Source organism: Balaenoptera borealis, assembly GCF_965194805.1.
Source record: "Balaenoptera borealis genome assembly, chromosome: 3".
Lineage (NCBI taxonomy): Eukaryota > Metazoa > Chordata > Mammalia > Artiodactyla > Balaenopteridae > Balaenoptera > Balaenoptera borealis.
Genome location: NC_138866.1, coordinates 70063927 through 70090739, shown reverse-complemented (window position 1 = coordinate 70090739; position 26813 = coordinate 70063927). Strand labels below are relative to the sequence as shown.

Genomic DNA, 26813 nt, shown 5'->3' with positions numbered 1-26813 from the left:
AGTTTAATTAGAGAGAATATGCAGGAGGGGAGTTGAGGTGCTGGAAGGCTGTGGATAGTAGTACAAGCAGTAGAACTTGAAATGTCCTATATAGCTTCACTCTCCTGAAGACACAGGTTTTCAGAAGATGATTTTTTTCCCTTCTCCCCCGAATGCGCTGCTATTTCTGCTCCTGTTTTCTTTCTTGAAAAATTATGTCTTGAAAATTTTAGAGTTGTATCTATATTAGAGTGAAATGAAAGCAAGAAATTTCCTCCTTGCATTAGCAATATAGCCCAAGAAACACAGCGTGCGTGAAATGGCAAGAACAGTGTATGTCAGACACGTGGGGATGAAAGTCAGGTTGTTTGACATTATTTCAATGTGACTGCCTATGATAAAAAAGATGAGTTAATTTGGATCTCCTGTATAGTACCCATTAGATGAAAGTAATCTTACGATAAAAAGCTCTGAATGCATGGAACGTTTGTGTTTTTTCCTATCCTGGTTACTTTGGCACATACCTGTGAAAATATACAGAAGCACATGATTCATCTAGGGAATTTGTTGTTAAGAGCAACACCTCTAGGTAGTTTCCAGTATATAATGGTTAATGACAGTTTATAACTTTTCCTGAGAGTCACATGTGGAGAATCTTTGGCTAGTTTAAGGAGGAGCACCATTTTGAGCAACAAGAGGAAGCACATAATTTTTTTCAGTGTCAGGTACTAAAAGTCGGTTGTTTTATCTATTAGCAATTAGTTTTCTCTGCTAAAGTTAGGTGTGTTTTATGGAATAGTCTATTCTAGGGGTTGTTCTCTTTTTACAAAGTCTTGCCTTACATTTATTCCTTATTTTGCTTTTCTCTTGGTCCTGTATCCAAATTGTAATGTCCGTCCAAATTGTTCAACCTAATTCTTAAGCAATTATTCAATTCAGGTAGCTATTGAGTTATACAAAGCTTAAACAAAGAAGCCTCCTCACCTTGATGGCTGATAATCAATTGATGAAGAAAGCCAATATTTGTGTCATATAAGAATATAAATATCATGTATAGTAACATAGAGGCTGAGAAAACACATTTGATAGGAGCTGTTAAGTGATTGAAAGGCATAGTGGCACGTAAACGGAACTGTAAAGGATGGTGAGATTTTTCACAACCGGAGGTGGGAGCAAGGAGAATTTTTTAGAGCAGTAACAAGGTAAGTAATTGTATAGATATGGGGAAATGTTTAGAGTGTGGGGAAGATTTTGATCTAATATAGGTCAACAAAGTCTGCATAGGAAGGCAAATTTTCTGGAAAGTATATGTTATAGCCTGTTCAGGAAGGATCTACAATTTTCATTCTAAAGGGTAAGCTCAGCCTCTAAGCAGTCAATGATTCTTGGACTATGGGTGATATGATCATGCCAGGCTCTGTGGAAATGAATTAAATATGGAAAAGAAATTTAATAAGGAAAACATTTAAGAGGTTATTGAAATTTCTTGTGAGAAATGATGAGAGGTGAAATCAAATCAATAACATAAAGGAAAGGGGATGAATGTCAAAGATGTTTGTGGGTAGATGTCCTTTCTGTTTACCATAGAAGGATGTGAAGAATTAAAAGAATTGTCGATTTAAGGATAAATAATTGGGCATTTTTGGTGGCTTTGTCAAAGACAAAGCTAAAAGCACAAATAGACTACATTTTGTGGATGAATATAATGAATTTAACTTTATGTATTTCAGAATATGGGTTTGGAAAAGAGAATTACTTCAATTCAGCAAGCAGACTGGACTTTGCTTTACCTGATTAGCCATACTCAGTGAATCCTATTCCAGCAGGATGTAGTAAAAATAGTGTACATGTATGAGGTCAGATTTTTCTTGAACCAGAGGTCATCTAATCTCCTGTGTACTAGATCTGATTCTCTTGTCCAAAACCTTATCTGACTGACCAAATTGATCTCCATTTTAGGTATACTTCTTCATATCTGAATGTTAGATGGTTTTTGAGCAATATTTCCTTCTTGACCGCTACTTTTTTCAAACTTACTAATCTGTACCACTCTACTGACTTGCCATTTATTACCACCTCTCCACTATATCTGTCTTGATTGTTTTGGTTCTGGATTTCATCCTTTTACCCTTTACTTACCACTGCCTCTGACTCAGAAATAGGGCTTATACCTCACTCTTAGATAATATGATATATAATAAAGAAGCATAAAAGTAGAATTAAGATAGAAACAACCATTCTGGATAAGTCTATAAGACCAATTCACTTCTTGGTAACTTTTTTTGTGTGAATGGAAGTTATGAGTGAACATTTAGGGAGGGAATTGTCCAAAAGTCAGGGACTCATTTAGTGCTTAGTGTATAGATCAGGCATAAGAGCAAACATCAGGGGAAACTTAGTTATATGAAAGTAACAACTCTTCTAGTTCTCTTCAATGCCCTAGCCAGTCATTAAAGGCAACTAGTATTAATAGTCAAGGGAAAACTTAAAAGCACCATTTGTTACAATTATTGGAAATCATTGTATACCAGGATACCTAGACTCATGGCATATTAAAGTTGGTACTTATGTGTGATATTATCCTGTAAGTTACTTGCAGATAGGATGGCCAATTTTGTTTTTTTGTTCTGCTGCATTATGTCTACTGCTCTATATACAATGAACAGTAAGGGATGGGGTCATAAGTGTGACTTGTATTGATGAAATAAATATAGTATTTCAGCCTGAATATCAGACTTTTTTCCCTATTCTTATTTTATGATGAATTTAAAACAAACTGAATCATTTTGAGAGAGAGCGTTTCACTCCATATAGCGCATGCAGTTCTCAGAGGATGGTATTTATGTTTCTTTGAATGGCAGTCAACACTGTAGAAATTTAGTTAGAAGAATTTTAGGTCAAGGATCTTGGATGTGAATGACATTGGCAGCATAAAGAAATGATCAGGGGATAAGTTTTTTTGAACTTTGCCAGTCAATTTTTAAAAGTCAGATATCTTACAGAGAACCCTAAAGAAACGTTTGTCAAATGCAGTTATATTCTAGAAAAATGGAAGTCATATAAAACAAGACAGAAAGCAAAAGACAAGTAAGCTGAACTTCAGGTCACAATTAGTGATAAAGAGGAACTTGTTTATGTTTTTGTTTTTTTACTTTCTATTTTGAAATAATTTTAGATTTACTGAAGAGTTGCCAAAATAGTACAGAGAGAGAGGTCCCGTATGCTCTTCATCCAACCATCCCTAATGTTCATGGCTCTTATGATCTGGTATATTTATCAAAACTAAGAAATTAACATTGATGCAATGCTATTAGCTAACTGCAAACTTGTATTTCACAAGTGTTTTCAGTAATATCCTTTTTCTGACCCAGGATTCAGTACAGGACACCATGATTCACTTGGTCGTCATTCTCAGTCTCCTTCAATCTGTGATTGTTTTTCAGTCTTTCCTTGTTTTTATTTTTATTTATTTATTTATTTATTTTTGCCTTGTCACTTTTAAAGCATACTGGTATGGTAGAATGTCTCAGTGTGGGTTTACCTACTGTGTCTCATAATTAGACTGGGCTTATGGATTTTGAGGAAGGATACCACAGAGACTAGTGACCTTCTTATATCATAATATCTACATGAACTGTTACTGTTAATTTTAGCCTTTATCACTTGGTTAAGATGGTATTTCCAGGTTTCTCCATAATAGGTTTTACATTCCTGGTATTACCTTTGAAATCTTTTTAAAGATAAGTTGTGTATGTCCAGATCTTTGGCTGAAATACATATGGTGATGCTTTGCAGGTATATATGGTCTAGAAACGCATTTTACCAGACAACGAGGACTAGACTGGTCACAGCGTTGCATTCTTTTTAATGCCAGAACTTATGTTTCAGTGATGTTTCACTGATTGAAATAATAATGGTTACCATTCATTGGTCATCTAACTAACTTTAATATGCCAAGCAACCCCAGAAGGTACACAACATTACCATCATCTTACTGTGAGATATATGACCTTCAGAACTGTTTGAAATTAATGACTTACAGTACCACTGGTAAATCTAAGTTCAACATCTGATGCTTCCATAATTTCTCACCTTTTCTCATGAAGCAGTATTCATTTATTTATTTCAACGTTTAAAAAAATTTACTTTATTGAAATTCAGTTGATATATAATGTTCTGTTAATCTCTTCAGTATAGCAAAGTTATTTATGTGAGACAGTAACTCTGACCGGGATTGTTAGAGAGGAGAGGGGATCAGACTCCACATTCCACTCCCCTTGTAGGGTGTTGTTCTTTACTAAACAAAAAGTAGAGAGCCAATGCTACATTCCATGGACTTTATTGCAGCATGGGTTTAGATGTAAATTGGTTCCACCCTTTAAATGGACTCATATAAGGTTTGGTATTCTTCAGCTTATTGAGAGTCAAGAGCCATTTGCAGTGGAGGCAATAATTGCATTGGCTTGATTATGGATTCTTGACACTTTAATTAGTTTAAGAACTAAATTAATTCTTAAGGACTACTCTTAAGCTCTTCTTTCCAGGACAGTAGCTTTCCTAATGGGTTGATTCTGTTTTGTTCTGGGAGGTTTTCCTCCATGGCCACATTTTGAAACTCCTGCCTTTACAATTACTTTTGCTGATACTTAATCTCTTCTTGATGTAGTTACCTAGGGAGCTTCCTGTTATTAACAATAAACCTTGGTAGCTATGGTTAATTAATAAGGAGCCAACTTGATAGACAGCATTTTAGACAGTGGAAAAAATAAGTGCAAAGGCCCAGAAGCAAAAAAGAGCACAGCTTGTGTTGGAAACAAATAAACACTGCCTGTGTTGCTAGAGGGCAGAGAGATAAATGAAGTGTACCATTCCAGGAGATGAATGAGGAAAGCTTGGATGTGATTGTCCAGGGTTGTATTTTGATCCTTATGTCAAGGGCAGTGTCAGACATAAAAGTTAAGCCTGGGAATAATGTGTGTGTGTGTGTGTGTGTGTGTGTTTTAAGGATCATTCTAACGCTTGTGTAAAAAATGAATTTTCAGTTTTTACAATAGTGCTGGGACTTGAGTTGAGTCTTTTGCAAATAAACACAGGAAATAATGGCACATGGACTAGTATGTTAGCAATAAAGGTCGAAGAAGCTCTATGGATTAAAGAGATAATTAAGATTTGAAGTTCCAAAGACTGTTAGTCAAATAGCCATGGGAATTGAAGGGAACTGGGGTTAAAACATGATTTCAAGTTTCTAGTTGGTAAAATGGAATGGAAGGTAATGACTTTAATGGGGACACGGATCACTGAAGTACAAGGATTCTTAAAGAAGATTAAAAACTCATATTTAAACATGTTGAATTTGAGTTGCCTGTGGGAAAGTTAAGAAAGAGGATGAATTTGACTTTTTACATTTAGAAGTCAAAGCAATGGAGATAAATGGTGAAAAAACAGACAAATAACTGTCATCTTAATTAGGTTATTAAGTATTAATCATAAATAGTAAAATCAAATTAAAATCTTAGAATTCTAAATTCTGTATTTTAGGTATCAGAAGGTAAAAATCTAGGTAAAATAAAATTATTAAACCAAAATTTTAAAAATTATGAACCAGATTAATATCTGATTTTTAATATCTTCTGTGAAACAATGCAATGTTTCTCAGAAAATAGTGCAGATTTACACATCAGTTTTAGTCTAGGAATATTTGTGCCCTGAAAAAGGAAAAACACGTGCAGAGTTCCAAAGTGTCTAAAAATAAAACAGAACAATATAAGTTAAAAGGATTATAATTAAACAATAAGGGACACAAGTTCATTTGGATTAATAGCTAACTAGATAGAAAATAGATATTTGGCTATTTGATTATAAATTAAAGAAATAGTCTTTCATAAAAACTAAAACTGAATCTTAGTACAAAAACATATGATTAAGGCAAAAATTTAAAACTACTAAAAGGAATAAAGGTAAAAATAAGTTAATTCTTAAAGGGGTGCAAAGATAATTTATTTTCATTAGTTTGCTCATATTTGGCCTTTTAATATCTTTCCTTCTCTTGACAGCACAATGAAATGCCTTGACATCCTCTGGGCTTAATAAGATGTATACATCAAAACCCACATTGCCAGTAATATTTCTCATATTTCATAATGCAATGTTTTAATCATAAAGGAACAATAGAATGAAGGAAAATATGCTCTTATATAGGATGTGATGACTCATTAATTCCAACATACCAATGATTTGTATAAATCAAGGTGAATGAATATAAACTACATAAAATAACAGAGGTTAAAGAGAATTTACAGCAACTCACTTGGTGTCTAATGAATTTTTAATTCATGCAAGTATTTTTTAAATTTTTTTATACAGCAGGTTCTTATTAGTTATCTATTTTATAGCAAGTTTTAATAGAAGGAAAATAGCAAAGGCATTTCAAAATTTATGTTGAGATACACTCAATTTAAATTAATTCATTGCACCACTGGAGCAGAAAACAGTAGGCTTTATGAATATTAGGAATATTGTCTTATTGGGTAGTATCATATATGCTACATTGTGTAGCAGGATGGAAATAAAATGAATTCAGATCCTACATAAAATGACTGTAACTATATATACAGTGGCTGTTTTGATGTAACTTAAAGTGAAGCACTGTATTTTGTTTAATGATATCTTAATTTGTGTCATAGTTTGTTTTGCTCTATGCTAAAATTCATTTGAAAGACAAGAAATAATTGGGTATCTTATACAAACATGAATATAAAGTTGAGAAAAAGATATTTTTTCTTAAATTATTGGCATTAGTTTGGATATTTTAAAAACTATGTAAATAATGAGCATTTTAACCTATTTATTGATGTTGGTTTGCATATTTTATATACTTTCTGTACTAATACTGATTGTTTTGTAGTTGAAATATTTGAGACTGTACTTCAATAATATTTGTTAAATTAAATTGAATTGCTATTGCCATAGATGTGAAATAGGTTTTGCCAAAAACACTGGCTTTTCATTGGTTATATTTCATAAATTCTACTCATTAAGTTGTGATAATGTAAGGATTATTCTACTTTTGAGGAAAATTGCACAAATGCATTTGTTTTTAGATATTTTAAAGGAATAGATAAGAAGACTTATTAAGAAGTAAAGCTAGATTTTTTCCTTCTTTTTCTTTAATATTGCTAATTATTTCTTTCCTTCTGTATATGCATATTCTATATTCATCTTTAAATTCATGATATTGACTGAATACCTACTAGGTTCACATCACTTGTTTAGGTGAAAAAAAAAAAAAAGATTTGTAAAGTATGGAAAATTATTTACCTGCCCTTATGCACTCAATTTGCAAGGTCGTATCTTATAAACTGTAAATCTTACTATTCTTTTCTTTATTCCTTCCTTGTGTGCTGAATGAACAAGCAGGGCCAAAAATGGAGCTAACTTCTGAAGAAGTTTATGTATTTCTTTTTCCCATACACTGTTTCATTTTGTAGCCCCTCCTCTATCAAATTGTACAACCGTTCTCTAGTACCTATTTCCTTTTAGGTCTCAAATATCACTACATATTTGTCCCACTCAAATTACCTTTCCAAGCTTATTTCTAATACTCTTTTAAATAGAAATATTTTTCATTAAAATTTGTGACCCCGCTTAGATTTAAAATGTGCCTGTCCACGGACAGTGGCTCTCAGAGCCCTTTAAGACCCACATCATTGAAGTAATCTTCCCATCGAGAAGTCGTCTCCTCCCTCTCTGAACTGCCTCAGTTCTTCCAGGCCGTCATCTTAAGATGCTTTAATTACAACTATTCATGTACTTAGACTCATAGAAAATTAGAGTTTACAGAAATATTAGAGACTTTCTGGTGCAATACCCTCACTTTGCAGATGTGAAAACTTACATTTGCAGAGGAAGAGTGACTTTGAAATAGGAGGTTAGAAATTTGCTTTATCTAACCATCTATGTAAAGAATAAAACCTTTAAACTCAAGGCAAGTTTGCTGCCGATACCTGACATCTGTTAGTGACACAGGGCTTCATCAACTCTCAAAATGGTCCCACATTAGAAGGACAGTAGTGGGGCCACACCTTCTCAGTCAGTTCATGTTTGCATTTCTTTGAGACACAATGCATTTTAACATTATTAATCAGAGAAGATTTCTTACTTCCTTTGCAAAATGAGAGAATAATGCCACATTTCTCTCAAAGCTCAATGTAAATGTGTATGGTTCTCTTACTCTAAGAAAAAAGCCCTAAAAGCATGAGTTTTATGGATAGTACAAAGTACATTAATTCTTCTTAACACCAGGAGATTTTTAAGGAACTACAAATATGGCATTACTCTATTAAACAACTCATTCATGCTTTACTTAGAAACCAGAATCCCTGGTTGATGAATCCATTTTAACTTCTAATGTATATGCTCCCTCTGTGTAAGGGAATGTTATATTCATTTTTAAATCCTCAATTTAATTGTAACACTGTTGCTTTCAAAAAGTCAAATATCAGTAAGTTGTGTAGTAAATATGCATTAGATGATATAGGACAACAAATTGAATATTAAAAGGGATAATATATAATTTTTAGATCTATACATACACATAATACAGTATAGTATGCAATGATTATGCACAATGACTGATTTTGAGTGGATAGATGTATCCTCATGAGATACTGTAAATTATTGGAAGAACTGATCAGCTTTCATTTAATTAAATAGTCTTATAAACAATAAAATATTTCAGTAACTCTGAAAGGTATAGAACACTATTTCCATGTTCCAGGAATGCAGGGGGACCATGAAGTGTTGAAAGACGTGACTAAGAGTGTTATAGGAGGCCAGGAAATGAATGGTGAATGTATATACTTGGCTGGTATGAGAGTGTGCAGATCTGTAGACTGTGTTTATGAAATCACAGATGTTTGGAGCTGAAAGGCTTTCAGCTTTTCACCAATAAGTACTATGTTAACTGTGGGTTTGTTGTAAATAGCCCTTATTATGTTACGATACGTTCCCTCTCTACACACTTTGAGAGTTTTTATCATGAGCATGTGTTGAATTTTCTCAGTGCTTTTTCTGCATCTATTGAGATGATCTTGTAATTTTTCTTATCCTTCATTTTGTTAACGTAGCGTATCACATTGATTTGTGAGTGTTGAATAATCCCTGGAGTAAATCCAACTTGATCATGGTGTATGATCCTTTTTATGTATTGTTGGATTCGGTTTGCTATTTTGTTGAGGATTTTTGTGTCTGTATTCATTACAGATATTGGCCTGTAATTTTCTTTATTTGTAGTGCCTTTGTCTGGTTTTGGTGTCAGGGTAATTGTGGCCTCATGGAATTAATTTGAGAGAGTTCCATCCTCTTCAATTTGGGGGGAATATTTTGAAAAGGATAGGTATTAGTTCTTTTTTATATGTTCGGTAGAATTCCCCTGTGAAGCCATCTGGTCCTGGACTTATGTTTGTTGAGAGGTTTTTTTTTAATTACAAATTTAATTTCACTGCTAGTAATCAGTCTGTTCAAATTATCTGTTTCTTCTTGATTCAGTATTGGCAAGTTGTATGTTTCTAGAAATTTGTCCATTGCTTCTAGGTTGTCCATTTTGTTAGGATAAAATTTCATAGTATTTGCTTATGATTTTTTTGTATCTCTGTGGTATCAGTTACTGTTTCTCCTCTTTCATTCCTTATTTTGTTTATTTGGGTCCTCTTTTTTTTCTTGGTGAGCCTGACTAAAGGTTTATCAATTTTATTTATTTTTTCAAAAAGCCAGCTCTTGGTTTCATTGATCTTTTCTATTGTTTTTTGATCTCTATTTTATTTCTTTCCTCTCTGAACTTTATTATTCCCTTCCATCTGCTGACTTTGGGCTATGTTTGTTCTTCTTTTTCTAATTCCTTTAGGACATAGGTTAGGTTGTTTGAGATTTTTCTTGTTTCTTGAGGAAGGCCTTTATCACTATGAAGTTCTTTTTTTGAACTGCTTTTGCTGCATCCCATAGATTTTGGAGTGTTTTGTTTCCAGTTTTGGTTGTTTAGAGATATTTTCTGATTTCCTCTTTGATTACTTCTTTGACCCATTTGTTCTTTAATAGCATGTTGTTTAGTCTCCACATGTTTGTTATTTTCCCATTTTTCTTTCTGTAGTTGATTTCTAGCTTCATACTTTTGTAGTCAGAAAAAAATGCTTGATATAATTTCTATCTTTTTAAATTTGTTGAGACTTACTTTGTGGCCCATCAAGCGATCTCTCCTGGAGAATGTTCCATGTGCACTTGAAACAAATGCATATTCTGTTGTTTTTGAATGGAATGTCCTATAGATATCCATTAGGCCCAACTGGTCTATTGTGTCATTTAAGACCACTGTTGCCTTATTGATTTTCTGTCTGCATGATCTGTTTATTGATGTAAGTGGGCTGTTAAAGTCCCTTACTATTATTGTATTATCATCAATTTCTCCCATTATGTCTGTTAGTATTCACTCTATATATTTAGATGCTCCGGTATTGGGTGCATATATATTAACAAGTGTAATGTCCTCCTCTTGTATTGAGCTCTCTATTATTGTATAATGCCCTTCTTTATCTTTGACTTTACTTTAAAGTCTATTTTGTCTTATATGAGTATTGCTACCCCCACTTTCTTGTTGTTTCCCTTTGCAGAAAATATCTTTTTCCCTCCCCTCACTTTCAGCCTGTGTGTGTCTTTAGCACTGAAGTGAGTCTCTTGTAAGCAGCATATAGAGGGGTCTTGTGTGTGTTTTTTTTTTAATTTGATCTGCCACCCTATGTTTTTTGATTGGAACATTTTGTTCACTGACATTTAAAGTAATCATTGGTAGTTATGTACTTATTGCCATTTTATTACTTTTTTTCTGGTTGTTTCTGTAGTTCTTTCCTGTTCATTTCTTCTTTTTTGTTTTTTCTTTGTGGTTTGATTCTGTGGTAGTGTGCTTGTGATCCTTTCTTTTTAGTTTTTGTGAATCTATTATAGGTCTTTGATTTGTGGATACCATGGGGTTCATGTATGTTGACCTATAACTACATCTACTTGTTTTAAACTGGTAGACATTTAAGTTCAAACACATTCTAAAAGATCTATATTTTTTTACTTCCCTCCCCTACATTCTGTGTTTTTGATGTCATATTTTACATCTTCATGCTTATCTTTTTACTGTTTATTTTAGTTATAGTTGCTTTTACAATTTTTTTTTAATCTATGTACTGGCTTATTTAAATGATCTTCAATCTTTACTATATAATAGCCTCTCCTGTTGGAATTTTCCCTTTCCTATACGTTCTTGCTTCTTTTCTATTTAGAGAAGTACCTTTGATACTTCTTTCAGGGTAGGTTTATTATTGCTGAGTTCTTTTAGTTTTTGCTTGTCTGATAAACTATTTATCTCTCCTCCTATTCTAAATGATAATCTTGCTGGGTAGATTGTCCTAGGTTGCAGATTTTTCCCTTCCAGGACTTTAAATATATCCTGCCACTCCCTTCTGACCTGTAAAGTTTCTGCAGAGAAATCAGTTGATAGCCTTATGGGGTCCCCTTGTATATGACTCTTTGTTTCTCTCTTGCTGTCTGTAGAATTCTCTCCTTGTCTTTAACTTTTGCTATTTTAATTATATGTCTTGGTGTGGGTTTCTTTGTGTTCATCTTGTTTGGTACTCTCTGTGCTTGCTATACCTGGATATCTGTGTCTTCCTTCAAGTTTTATAAGTTTAGCCATAATTTCCTCAAATACATTTTCAATCCCCTTCTCTCTCTCTTCTCCTTCTGGGACTCCTATAAGTGAATGTTGGTATGCTGACTTTTATCCCAGAGATCGCTTAGGCTGTTGTCATTTTTCAGAATTTGCTTTTCTTTTTGCTGTTCTGATTGGGTGATCCATTATCCTATCTTCCAGACACTTAATGCATTCTCCTGTATCACTTAGTGTGCTTTTCATTCCTTCTAGTATGTTTTTTATTTCTGCTATTGAATTATTCATTTCTGATTGGGTCTTCTTTAATATTTTCTATTTCCTTGTTAACGTGTTCACTGTGTACATCAATTCTTTTCCCTAATTCAGTTAAACATTTTTGTTACCAGTGCTTTGAATTCTTTATCTGGTAAATTGTTTATTTTTGTTTCATTATTTTTTAGGGGTTTTCTCTTGCTCTTTCAATTGAGAGTTGTTTCTCTGCCTTTTCATCTTGCTTAACTTTCTCTGCCTCTATGAATTTAGGTGAAACATTTGATCTTGTGATCTTGAAGGGGTGATCTTATGTGGGCACATCCTAATACAGACTTCATGTTTCTAATGCCTTTGGAGGGGAAGCTGGATTTGTTATGGATACAAGTCACTTCTTTCCTCAGAGTGTGCTGACAGCTCTCACCTTGGTAGAGGGTGGGGCTGCAGATGGAGGGACTAGGGCTGATGCTTGGTGTAAGGCAGGACTGCTCAGTGTCCATTACTGCCCTATAGTGGGTGGGGTCTGATCCCAAGTTGCTGGAGCAGAAACCCTGAGAGTCAGGCCTAAGTTGGCTCTGTCCCTTTAAGTGTGTGTGTTTTCCCCTTCCCCACAGACCTTTGATCCAAAGAGGGGGAGTGTTGATGCAAGTGGGGCTTGTGTGGGCTCTGGGCTTGTGTCCACTGCAGACAGTTCTGATGAACTGCCTGTGCAGGCATCCACAACTCTGCACAGATGCAACCTCTGGTGTAAGTCCCCTTTGTTCCTCACAGCTGATCACTACCTTCAGCCTCTGCTGCCCCCATCCTGGTGTGGAATCTCTGCAGTGCAGGTGGCCTGTTGCAATGTATCAGGGGTGTGCTGTGGTTGAGTGTCTAGTATCAGAAATCTGGGCTGCTTCACTGGAGCTGTTACCTGAAAAGTGGGTTTGCCTCTTGGTGGGTGTCAAGCCAAAAGACACAACCAAGCCAAAGATTGGGAGAAGGAAGCATTTATTACTTGCAGCAAGTAAGGGGAACACCGGGGGTCTTTCCCAAGGCAGTGTCTCCCAAACAGCACAATCTGGGTAGTTTTAAGCTAAGGGCATATTCATGAAGTGGCTTGGGTGGTTGACAGAGTCCAAGCTTTAGGTGATTAAAGTCACAAGGGTCAGAAAAGGTCAACATCATCCCTTAGGTTCCAGGTGATCTGCTGGTTGAGCACTTCAGGCTAATCTTTACCACTGAAAGAGAACTGGGAGTTTTTACAACTGATATTTTTATCTTTGCTATTATTATTTCTCTTGCCTGATAATTGTAATTTGTTTCTACATTTTTTTGTTCCCTTAAGATCATTTATTATTGAGACCTGTTCAAGGGTAAGCATTGTGGCTAGGCTTAGATCACAAAATGGCTTAGGCCAAAAATGGCTTCTCTTATGTCAAGAAAGTCATCTCTGTTTTTTTTTCTCCAGAGACCCCCCCCCCCGCCCTATCAGCTTACAGAGCTGCTTGAGTAAGGGCCAATGATAGCTGCTGCCCCACCCCCCAGGATCTGCCCCGGAACTGGGTTGCCTCTGTGTCCCACAGTCGAGTCTTTTCCCTGGTCTTGGCTGCCCCAGATCCAGTCCCTCACTGTGACACAGAGTGAGCAGGCCTAGAGCATTTGCTTGGCTTGGGCTCGGGCAAGCCAGGAGGCAGTCACAGGAAACCCTGCCACCACTAGAGCAGATCTCTCTCCACCTGGCCTCAGGGGCAAGTCTGTGTGTGTGTACTCATGAACAGAGTCCAGGCTTCCCCTTCTATTAGCCCCAGTGATCCTCTAACCAGACAAGGGGCCTGTCTCCCCCACATAGGACCCTGTGTTTGGAGTGCCCAATCTTTGGCTTGAACTGCTCACTTCCCAGGGAGGTGTCCACCCCTGTAATCTCCCTCTTCCTCTGAGTCCCCACCCAGGGGCACAGTTCCTGACCTGATGGCTTTTCTTCTCTTCCTACCCAACTACATGTGCATCTTTCTTATAGCCTTGGTTGTGCAGGGGTCCTTCTGCCAGTTTGTTTTCAGTGAGAATTGTTCCATGTGTAGATGTATTTTGATGTGTTCGGGGGATGGAGGTTGAGGTGAGTTCCATGTCCTATTACTCTGCCATCTCGATCTGTAACGGACAGGTATTGTTATTTTCGAACTCACTCTACAAGTTTTACCTAAACATTTAGCCTGTTTGCATTTAACCCAATTACTTATTAATTTGGGTTTATATCTAGTATCTTAGGATTTGTTTATTCTTTGTCCCACTGGGTTTTCCCCCCTCTTTTTCTCTCTGTGTTGTCTTCTCCATGGATTGTGAATTTTAATCTTCATCTTGTTACTATTTTTTTCATAAATAAAGTACTCAGTTGTGAGTACTGAGTTAACAAAACTTTCTTTTTATATGGGAAATTGACCTTGAGGTAACTTTCACTTAGCTGTTTTTTCACTTAGCAGAGCCCTATGATAGCAGTATTTCAGTTGTCAGACTATTTAGTAAACCTCCGGCAGCTGGACTGGGGTTTGGGTAAGATGGATTAATTTATAAATATCAGGTTGGAAGACACAGATTCGATTTTCCTTGTGTGTTGAATTACTTGTAAAGAGGGTTTTTTGTTTGCTTTGCTTTGTTTTGTTTTGTTTTGTGTTTTTGCAAGGATATGGAATTATGCCCAAGGCTTCTTATATGGAGCCTACAGCCTCTGAGATAAAGTTGTTTCCATACTCCAATGTGTTGCCTCAAACCTAAGTCTTCACTTGGTAGGCCAAAGAATTGTCCCTGAATTTTTGCAAAAATTCCCACCAAAGAGGCACTACTGATGCTGCCCATTGGTATACTTAGTCTTCTGTCATCTATCTTCCTTTACAGCTGAGTAAACTGAGCTAGGATAGTCTATTCACATCTAGAGTGTAAGAGGTCTCGCTAATGGTATTCTAGCAGAATGCATACTGTTGTAGTTACCCCATATATTATAATATGCATCCTTGACTTATAATAATGTAATGACACCATTTATCAGATGGCCTTGGAACATTTTAACTCCATTTACCCTTTCTCTTTTTGCTATTTTTGCCATGCATTAAATTATGCATATATTTTAAACATTGTTCTATTTGTTATTTATAGTATTTTCTTTGCTCTTTATTTACTTTCCTGCATTTGTATACCTCACTCTGGGATCATTGCTCATCTGTGTGAAGACATTGATTTAGTATTTGTGTAGTATCAGGTTTCTGGTAGTGAATTATCTCAGTTTTTAATCATCTAAAAATATTTTTATTTAGTTTTTACTTTTCAAGGATATTTTTACTGGCTGTGAATTCCATACTTGCAGTGATTTTATTTCGATGTTACAAGGCTGTTACTCCATTGTTTCCTAGATTTGATTATTACTCTTAAAAGTCTATTTTTGCAAGATAGTTAGTACGGTGTTGGTCTGAAGCAAGATAATTCTTCATTAACCATACGTGAAAGCGGAAATCTGTACTCAATGATATGTGACTTTCAAGCAAAGTCATTTTTTTTTTCTTTACTTTGCCACTTAAGTTTATAGTTGGCTGCAAAAGTCCCTGACTAAGGGGGAAACAAAAGGGGCCACTAGCATATTCTTTGCCTTGCTACAGCTGCTATTTCAAATAATGGGAATTTGTGCTAAATCATTTGTATTAGGTCTTTTATGGCTCTAAACTGCCAAATTTATACATTGGGTCTATCACTTATTAGTTCTATGACACTGATCAACTTGCTAAATGTCTCTATGTCTCAGTTTACTCTTATATTAATTACGGATAATAATAGTTTTTACATCTTGTTGTTTTTATGATAAATGATTCAATCTATGTTAACTATTTTGATGATGATGATGTTATTATAACTAAAGTATTAACTGCTGTTGATATTATATATAGAAAACTAAAGTTAATATTATCCTGTAGAAGATAGTTATATATTGTTATATAGTTATATATCCCTATACTAAGTTCAGGTGTTAATACTAGCACAGGTGTTATAGCAGCTAATTTCTGTAGGTAATTTTTCTAATACACTCATAGATATAATATATACTTTCACCCTAACCAAAGTTTTATGTTAATATTTCCATTTATCATTTAATAGTTTATATCTATTTCTGGTCTGGTGCAGGACTACTTTTTAAAAATATTACTGTTGTATTAATTATTGATTCTATATATCTAGGAGAAGAAACCTTATGCACTTGAAATTTTTATCATAAATTAAAAACACCTAGTTTTGCATTCTTTGTATATATTGCTAACAACATTTCTGTTATCTTGTTCAGCTGTTTTCTTCATTCAGTAGTAGTTGTTTAAGAAGTACTAAGTTATGAATTACATTCTTTGATATCTTTGTGAAGTTCTGTGGTATGAGAATATCAATTCACTGCAGTAGTTATGCAATTTCTATGCATTGAGCATGAAGTAGCAGCTTTCATTAGCAGATTTTCACAGTCAAAACTGTTATTTCTCTACCAACATCTCTAATTCAAAATGCAAGCTGCTTGTTTGCAAACAGAGAAATTGGAACTTGCCAATTATGTTAATCATCAGATATAAAAATCTCTTGAATGTCTCACGTACTAAAGAACAATTGAAAATTCACTTTTTTATGTGCACAACTATTTATCTATCACATTTCCTATCATTTTGATTGAATTACAAAGGCATTTTTTTAAAAAAGCCATTCTTTTCAGTCAATTAATATATATTATTAATTTTTAAGAGATTTAGCTGGGTTTTGCCCCGAGTCAAATTACTTTAAGATTCCTATAGATGTATAGAAATTATGGATTATTCTACAGAAGCTTAGATTACTCTTTGCCATCCACTATCTATAATGTCTGGCCTAGAAACATGACAGTCATAATTTAAACCTTTAAGACGTTTTAAGTCACTAATTTAGTGCAATATTGTGAAAGTTTTAGATTGTTATTCTTTCTTTAAAATTTTATTTATATATTTATTCATTTATCTATATTTATTTGGCTGCGTCTGGTCTTAGTTGCGGCGTGCAGGCTCTTTGTTGCAGCGCGCAGGCTCCAGGGAGCCGAGGCTCAGTAGCTGGGGCGCTCAGGCTCTCTAGTTGTGGCACGCGGGCTCTAGCGCATGCAGGCTTAATTGCCCTGTGGCATGTGGGATCTTAGTTCCCAGACCAGGGATCGAACCTGCGTCCCATGCATTGGAAGGCAGATTTTTAACCACTGGACCACAAGAGAAGTCCAGATTGTTATTGTTTTCTAAAAGGCCAGAATAACATAATAATCTATTAGTTGTCAGCACTAATGATATTACCTTAATATTTGTTACACATTAAATATCAATGGAAAATAGATTACCTTTGTTTTCTCATTATACCAAATTAGTTTTATAGCAAAGTCTTGTTGTCTATCTTTTAAAAAGTATCTTTGACAAACAAAGGAAAATATATACATGCAGTACAATGTGACTTTTTATTAGCACAATGCCAGTATTAATTCTTTAAATCAAAATAAGTTATTAAATGTATGAATGCTAAGGATATTCTCCTCTCTTTCAGTATGCTGCTTTCCTAAAAGGAAACATACTTAGAAAAATAATGCAAGTTCGAAATGAAACATTTTATATATTTCTTCCTATTTCTTTGTTTAAAAATACTTTTTTCTACCTTTCAGAAATTTCTATAATCATTGGGTTACTCTGAGTGATCTTTAAGTGCTAATATCAATAAAGTAAGCTTATTGTATAGAATTTTAAATTATATATCATTCATACCATTTTCAGGGAAATTCAGGAAGCTAGTATATCATTCAGTGTATGCTGTGAAAGGATATTAGTATTATAATAGTAATAATTTCATGCTACCTATAACATAAATGAAGTAATGTATGCTGGTTTCAATGTATTATGTATTTGCTACAATAGGAATAAAACCAGTCCTTAGTACATTTAGAATTCTGATTTACAGACCCATGGAAAATGCAATATTATTTTCCTCTTCTTAAAGTAGTAATAATCAGCCCTATGCCCCATCACTTGTGAAAAACTCAGAAGGGGGTTTAGAAACTGGTGCACATTTTAGTGAAGAAACATATGGATCTACAATCCTTTTATCTGGAGATCTCAGAGAGTTTGACCTCAGTTTTGCAGTTTCTGTACATCTAGAATGGTATCCCTCAAAAAGGCTCTAAGGTCATTGCAAACATGATTCACTGTGAACGACAATAAGTAAAGCCAAAGGCTGACTATTATTTGCAGAACTTATGGCAAGAAAAATAAGCAAGGATTGTAGGTTAGTTAAAATTCCAGAGAAATAGCAGGTCTAGGAGTATAAAACGTGACAATTCCTTATTATCTATTAAGGCATTTCCAAAATAATTCTATAGGTTGAGAACTAGGTAGAGGTTGAAAAACTAAAGTTAGATATATCATTCTAGAAATTAGAGAATATACTTCTAGAACTCTATGATTTTGATAAACTATAACCTTGGAGTAACACAAATAAATATGTTACTCTTGTACTATTGGCATATTGTCAACCCTAAAAGGTTCGTCAATTCTACTGTGCCTCAGTTTCTCCATTTGTAAAATGTCAGTCTCTCATATAACTGTAAAACACACCCACTGCGTGACACAGTTTGTAGTAGACATATAAATGTAGATAAATAGTAGAGAAAAATCAGATCTTAAGAAGTGAGAAAAAATGTTTGGGTCTCTTGAGGGTTTCTGTGTGTGTATTAAGCAAAGGAAGTTCAGGAAGAAATGTAAGTACAGCTTTTTAAAATATTTAATGTTACATGATAGCTTCCTATAGATATAAAGTGATGTTTTTATCAACAATTAATGTTTTAGTATTAAATATCCTCATCTTGCTTATGGAACAGAAGTGAGAAAAATAGGAAATTTTTGCAACTCTTTCCTGCTTTGAGCTTAGAACTAATTGTCTGGGGTAAGAAATCATGATATCAGATGCATATGCATATGTTTAACATGCACATGTTAAACAATGCATATGTTTAACACAATGCATATGTTTAAGCACAAAATTATAGATGTAGGGTGGCAGTAAGGTGTTAGAGAGACCATCAGTATAATGGATATATGAATTAAATTGTAATCACACAATAAATGATAATCATAGGGAGAGGCAACTTCCTTAGGAGGCTAAATAGTGCCAAGATAGGGAAAGACTTGGGTCCAATCTTAAAGTTATTAATACATCTAAAGAAAGAATATGTATCAATAGATAGAGTGGGAGGAGAAGCATGGTGGTGTAGAAACTTAGGGGAAAAAAAGACTTTGAAAAAGTAACCTTAGGAGTGCTTTCCCAAACTGCCCATAACTGAGGGTTCTGTACCCCAAGAGTCAATAGTATCTTGTATCAGAAACAATTCCAAATGTCATTGACGTGTGCAAGTTTGGTGCACTAAAATACCAATTCCCCCTACTCTGGCCCATACTTATCAAGAGATTGACAAATTATAATTTGGTTCTCCCAGTGCCTTATCTAAACAGAATGTTAGTGCTCTTCAGGAGGTAGATTTTAAGGTAAAAGTCACCACTGTTGTACATTTTAGCTTCTGTTTACTAACAACGTGAGTCAACTTTCCAAGAGTAGTCAAGTCTGGAGCTTGCCAGCATTAAGTCTGTGGACCAGATGAAAACATTAACAATCAGTTCATGCAAAAAATAAACATTGGCCACCTAATGTGTGTTTGGTATTGGAGATAAAACATGAGAGAAAATATCCAAGGGAAGTTGATACTTTGCATCCTTATATTCCTGCTTCATGTTCAGAATCCTTCCAAAAATTAGCATCTCTTGAAAAATTAAAACTATTGATATATTCTTATCTTAACATCATGGATTCATATCTCTATTTGTATTGTGAATTGTAGTCAGGGAATACTATTATATTCCACAAGAATTTCTGAGAGGAAGGATCATAAGACATGCCACAGTGAATGGAGATAGAGTAACATTATGTTCCAAGTCATCAAGGCTTTTAATTCTCTAGGACAGCTTTACAGTTCACAAGTCATAGTGAATCCTTAGACCATCAATAAAGATTTATAGAAAATCACTACACAGGTACTCTGGTATAAAAAAAAAAAAAAAAAAAAAATATATATATATATATATATATATATATATATATATATATATATATATAAAATTCTACTTTACCACAGATCAGACCCAGAGATTCTGCCTCCTTATTTATTTTGCTTTTTTTTTTTTTTTTTTGAGGCCTACACTGACTTAATCCTGTTCAGAAAGGAAATCTAAATCTCTCACTACTTTCACAGCAAAGAACTGGCTCTAGAAGCTCTCCAGAGGTTGGGGCTTGACAAGCAAATATCAATAGATTTCCATTAAAAGAAAATATTCTGTATGTGAGAACTTTACTGAAATACAGCCAATTTATCATGTTTTCCCATGCTTGCATTAGCTTATATATAATATAGTTTTACAGACATGGTTCTATCTTTGAAAATTACATGTCCTCAACTTTATAATATGTTATCAAAGATAAAGGGATTTAATTCCAAAATTAAAAAAAGGAACATGGTCAATATATCACTGTTCAAATTATTTTTGAATTCTCTGAATTTAATTTTGTTTGTTGGCATGAAAAATAGTAAATTCTGTGAAAAATGCCCCCTCAGAAATGTTTTCACATAAGGTGTATAGTGCAGAGAGTAACTGACAAGGTCTAAATGCAGACACACAGTTAATCCCATTATGATTGGTTTTCTATTTTTAGTGAAAATGACAGTTGGTTATGCCTTAAAACTGAAATCATCATCAGAAAATATGCTAACACTTTGACAATACTTACCAATCCAGAGGGAAAGTGATATGATAGATAGAACTAGGCCAAAACCCACTCTCTAAATACGTGGTTGGTTTGGGGCTAATTAATCCCACTACAGAGGCTTGTTCTTATTGGTGATCAGTAGCTCCAAGGCACAAATAACTAAGAGATAAAGTGGGCTCCATTGTAATTCAAGCAATCGTAAAACCTTTAGGATTTATCCAGGGTGTGAGTCAGAGCAGAGGCAAATCCATGGTTCTGTCAAATATTGAACAACTCGGTGGGCAGCACCCAGGATTCTGAGAGATGTTTGCATAAGAAATAGGAAGGTGCAGGTGTGTGGGATACTGGAGCCACCAAAGGCAAAGGAACCTGGCAAGACCTACCTAGTTTGCCAGGGTCTAACCAAGTATGCAGTGCTGAGAGCTTGAGTGCCAGTCATAGTGGGGAACTATGGTATTAACCTAGGAAATTAGGACAATTACAGTCAGAGTTAACCACTAAGGAAAAGGATAAAAGCAATAGGAGAACTGTTTCGCCTCAGAATCTGTTCAGGAGCCTAAAGCTACCACCTGGAAAATGGACCCTCAGTTTTCTTTCAAATAGAAATGATTTGGCTAAGGAAAACATAAAGGACATTTTAGGTTATTGATAAGCCAGGTAATACCAGAGACGATCAATTTGCAGAGACATTGCACTTTTTTTTCCTATGATTTTCTAAAGTATAAGCGAAAAAAAAAAAAGGGTGATGATAAGATTGGCCCAAGGTATTGTATGCTTGGTCCAGTAGATTTAACAAGAGATGAAATTATTAATGGAATGTCTCACTTCCAATCCACCATGATACAAAAATCCTTGGTGAACTAGTGATTGTTAATAGACTTCTGCTATGAAACATCTAACTAAATGATTAAAATGCATTAAAATCACTTGGTGACAGACTTCAATGTAGTCAAACTACCAATTTAGTTAATGCACCCTCATCCTTTATTGGACTTTTAAATTTGTACTACATACTCACTACCGGATGGCTCCACGTTGGTAAAAAAAAATGGCTTGGGGCAAAAAAAATAAAGTGAAAAGTTCCATATATAGTATTTTCTCTATTTTGCTTTGCAAACCATTAATACCACAGAGTTTAAAATCTATTCTTGTAAAGGTTTAACTAAACTTTATCAATGTGTTTTGAACAATACTTTGGTTGGGGGGGGGGCAGTTCCAAATGATGGATAGCTTTGGCAAAGACTAAAAATTAAAATTATTAACAGTATCCTTGGGAAGAATCATTCAGATAAGTTGCTACCTTTTAATCTAGTTTCTCTACTCAATAGTTTATAAATATTGTTGTGAATCTTTGGAGGAAAATAAAGCTTTCCAAAACTAAGACATGATAACAATTAATTGTATTTTTAAATGTTTCTAATGTGCAATGTTTCTCTTTCAAGGAATAAATATCATTTAATTTACAAAAACTAATACTAATTTAAAGGTCAGAGACTCCACTGTTTTTTTCTCTTTGACACCTTTGTGCATTCATCTCATTGTTTGACTGTTTACCTCATGCATTCAGTAATATAAATTCCTTGGCATTTAGCTGGATCTTTTTTCCCCTTGTGGTTTGAAGTTCTTTCCCTTTTTTAATTAGATTGACCTTTTGGTTCACTTGAATGCCCTCAACCTGACAAAGAATAACTGTTCTCTTCTAAGGCAACCAGAAAAGAACAGAGAAAGAGTGAAAACACGGACATAAAATGAAAAATTTTGATGCAGTGATCTGGGTGTTATAATTGTATAATTGTTACTTTGTATAGTCACTAACATAGAGAAATACCCGGCTCTGCACAATTCTGAGGGCTTTCATGTGATAAGCTGCTTCTTATCTACCCAAGAGGACACTTTTATAACGTTCCTTAAAACTAATGTCATTCAAGTGTTTTTTAAATATCTAGTAACAGCTGACCTGCCTTACCTTTCTAAAATCCAATGAGTAGTCTTGAAGAAATTAAAAACGTGACTGGTTCTCATTGTCATCCTGTCATTCTGTGTATGTACATATGATAAACATACACACGTGTGTGTGCAAATACACATTTCTTGTTTTGAAAAGCAAGTTTTGAAGAACATTTGAAACTATAGCTATCTGTTGAGGTTGAATCCACACTGTCTAATTATTCAACAAACTATGAGATTCAGATATTTATTGTTTATATTTCTACACATGATCCATAATGTATAACTCATATGAAATTATGAGACTAGGTAGTAACCAACGATTTTGACTAGTGCCTATGTGTCAAAGCTTGAGACATAGAGTAGGTAAGAATTTATTCTGAAAACTTGTGTTGAATACATCAGAGCCATAGTAATACTAACACAAGTTACTTCTAATATTCTAAGATGTTGCTTTTCAGTCCCCCCACAAAAAAGATCACTTTAAAAATGTATAAGATAGGTATGAACTGACTGATGCACACTCCATTATTTACGAGTTATCAATTGACAATTTAGGTAGTAGCTTGGTCAACTTGGCCTGAATACAAGAAAATATGATAATTGAATCTCAAGATAGGTAAAGCAATTATAAAAGAATAGCAAGGTAAAGGCATTCTTTTCAAATTTTTAGGCTTTATGAAATTATATCTGGGATATTGAACTGAAGATTGAAGAGATATCAGAATGTAATCTATTTTAAAAGAGTGGCATGTAGACACTGATGCCAGAGAAATACCCTATAATAGAAAATTAATTAAATTATATTGCAAGCTACACATTATAGAACACTGCAAAGCCACAAAAAATGATGTCTATGAATACCAGTTACATGGAAATACATTCATACTTTATTTTTGAGTGAAAAGAATATCAGGATACACAGCAGTATATCCTGTTATGTATCCAGTATATAGCAGTAAGGTGTGTGTGTGTGTGTGTGTGTGTGTGTGTGTGTGTGTGTGTATGTACTGACATGTACATAATTTGGGTATTTATTTCACCATTATTTATAATTTGAATGTATAAAACAAGTTTAAATAGGGAATAGTGTTTGTGTCAGATGAATAACTTTTGATTATAAAAAAATTATAAATCAAAGATTATTCTAGCTCTGGAAAAGAAATTGGGTAGGTGACTTAGGTGTTTGAATGGCTTTGTGCATTTTTAATAGAAACCATAGGTGACAACACTAATGAGTCTGTGTGAGGTCCCTGTGCTGACATAAGGTAGGATACTACATGCTAACAGAAGCTGGGTGTAATCATAATAATTCTAATAACAACATCAATAACCACAACATAAATATGTGCTTGATTACTCTAAAGGTGATTAAAGATATTTACCAGTGATGCCAAGGCAATTCTATGCAGGTGTTATGGCTATTCAGTGGAGAAAGGATTGTCTTTTTTTTTTTTTTTTTTTTTTTAAATTCATTTAAGGTTGATATATTTATTTATTTATTTTTTAGCACCTTTAATTATTATTTATTTATTTATTTATTTATTTTTTGGGCTGTGTTGGGTCTTCGTTTATGTGCGAGGGCTTCCTCTAGCTGCGGCAAGCGGGGGCCACTCTTCATCGCGGTGCGCGGGCCTCTCACTATCGCAGCCTCTCTTGTTGCGGAACACAGGCTCCAGACGCGCAGGCTCAGCAGTTGTGGCTCACGGGCCCAGTTGCTCTGCGGCATGTGGGATCTTCCCAGACCAGGGCTCGAACCCGTGTCCCCTGCATTGGCAGGCAGATTCTCAACCACTGCGCCACCAGGGAAGCCCAGGATTGTCTTTTTAAGAAATGGTTCTGAGACAATCAGATAACCATATGCAGAGTAATGAATTCAGCATACATAAAAATTAACTAAAATGGATGATAGAACTAAATGTAAGAGCTAAAACCATAAAATTCTTGAAAGAAAACACGGGAGTAATTTCTGTGAACTTGAAGTGAGCAAATATGTCTTAACCCCAACAATAAAACTATACTCCATAAAGAAAAAAAAATTAAATTGGACTTCATGAGGATTAAAAACTTTCACACTTCAAAAGATACCAGTGAGTCAATGAAAAGACAAGCCAGAGACTTTGAGAAAATAATTACAAATCATATGTCTGATAAAGTATGTGTATCTCAGAAATTTAAATAACCTTACAATTCAATATAACAAATAACCCAATTAAAAATGTAAAGATTTAAAAATTCAAAGATTTTATTAGACATTTCACCAGCAAAGGTATTCAGATGGTAAACGAGGACATAAAAATGGTCAACATCATTAGTTATTAGGGAAATGCAAACTAAAACCACAATGAGATACCATTTCACAAACAAATACTGGCCAGATTATGAAGAAACTAGAATTCTCATCCTTTCTTATGGGAATGTCAAATGTGTCAGCCACTTTGGAGCACAATTTGGCAGTGTCATGGGAAGGTAAACATAAATTTGTCATATAAGCCAGCAATTCTACAACTAGGTATCTATCCAAGAGAAATTAAGGCATATATTAACACAAATTCTTGTATATTAATTTTTATAGCAACATTATTTATAATAATCTGAAACTGAAAACAATCCAAATGTATATCAGTTGGTGAATGGATAAACAAAATGGGATATACTCACAAACTGTAAAGTTATTCAGCAATATAAAGGAAAATAGTACTGATGTATTCCACATGGTGGATGAACTTCAGAAACATTATGTAACTGAAAGAAGTCTGGTGGTACAAAATATGACATATGGTATGATTTCTTAATATGCAATGTCCAGAAAAGGCAATCTGTAGAGACACACCGTAGATTAGTGTTTGCCTGTGGCTGTGGATGGGAATGGAGAGTAACTGCAAATGGGTGGAGGGATCTTTTTGGGTCAATGGAAATGTTCTAAAGTTGGAATATGGTTATGGTTGCACAGTTCTGCAAATTTACAGAAAGCCATTGCTTTGTACAATTGAATGTGAATTTTATAGTATACAAATTATTCTTTTTTTTTTTTTTAACTTTATTTATTTATTTATTTATTTCTGGCTGTGTTGGGTCTTCATTTCTGTGCGAGGGCTTTCTCTAGTTGCGGCAAGAGGGGGCCACTCTTCATCGCGGTGCGCGGGCCTCTCACTATCGCGGCCTCTCTTGTTGCGGAGCACGGGCTCCAGACGCGCAGGCTCAGTAGTTGTGGCTCACGGGCCTAGTTGCTCCGCGGCATGTGGGATCCTCCCAGACCAGGGCTCGAACCCGTGTCCCCTGCATTGGCAGGCAGATTCTCAACCACTGCGCCACCAGGGAAGCCCCCAAATTATTCTTAAATAAAGCTATTTTAAAAAGTGAACGAATTAAATTTTCCCTGTTCACATGATAATGATAACTTCTATCACCACTTTTATATTACATTGTAATAGAAGTTGTAACCATTGCAATGAGGCAAGAAAAATAAGTAAAACATAAAGGCTCAAAAGGAAGAAATGTTGACTATTTTAAAAATGGCATGATTAGAGTTAGATCAGTGAAAATGATAGAGTTGGGAATTCTAAAACTCCTTGCCTCCAAATAAGCAATGAATAAGCTTGCAAAACTGTCAGAATTAACTCTTTTTCAATTCTAGCATTTAATCAAAAACTTAACACAATCAAGAGAATGCTTAACAAAGAAACAATAAAACAGCTGGATTTTGATGAGAGCTCTGTGATTTTAATATACTCTATTATCATCTCTCACTCCCCAGCTTGGGGAAACCTTGAAGATGGCAGCCTGCATTCCTGGTACTGGTTGCTCTTACAGAGGGAGTAACTGACCTTATTCTCCAAATCTTTATTGTGATTGTATCTTATGACCTGTCGATTGGTTCCCTGAAAGATCCCTGAAGGGTTTGCCTTCATTTTGTCTACCTTGGACCTTCCCCAGAACTGAGATCACTTCCAGGGCAGCATGTGTTGAAAGCATTTAAAGACAAATGAAATTAGCCACTAACACATGGGGTTTGGTAACATTTGGGGCAAACAACAGCCAGAACAAAAAGTTTAAATAGGAGGAGGCTTGGAAAGGAGATTTATGGAGGAAGTGGGCTTTGAAAAGCTCCCAC

General features: G+C 34.7%; 2 long non-coding RNA genes across 2 annotated transcripts in view; one reads left to right on the top strand and one right to left on the bottom strand.

The window, feature by feature from the left end:
• Positions 1–26813, bottom strand: part of LOC309625133 — a 549787-nt gene that overhangs the window by 408961 nt on the left and 114013 nt on the right. The gene's annotated exons all lie outside the window — the stretch shown is intronic.
• LOC309625137 lies at positions 16566–25723 on the top strand. The gene is made up of 2 exons (XR_014242345.1): positions 16566–24127; positions 24506–25723. It is a non-coding gene; the product is annotated as an uncharacterized lncRNA (long non-coding RNA).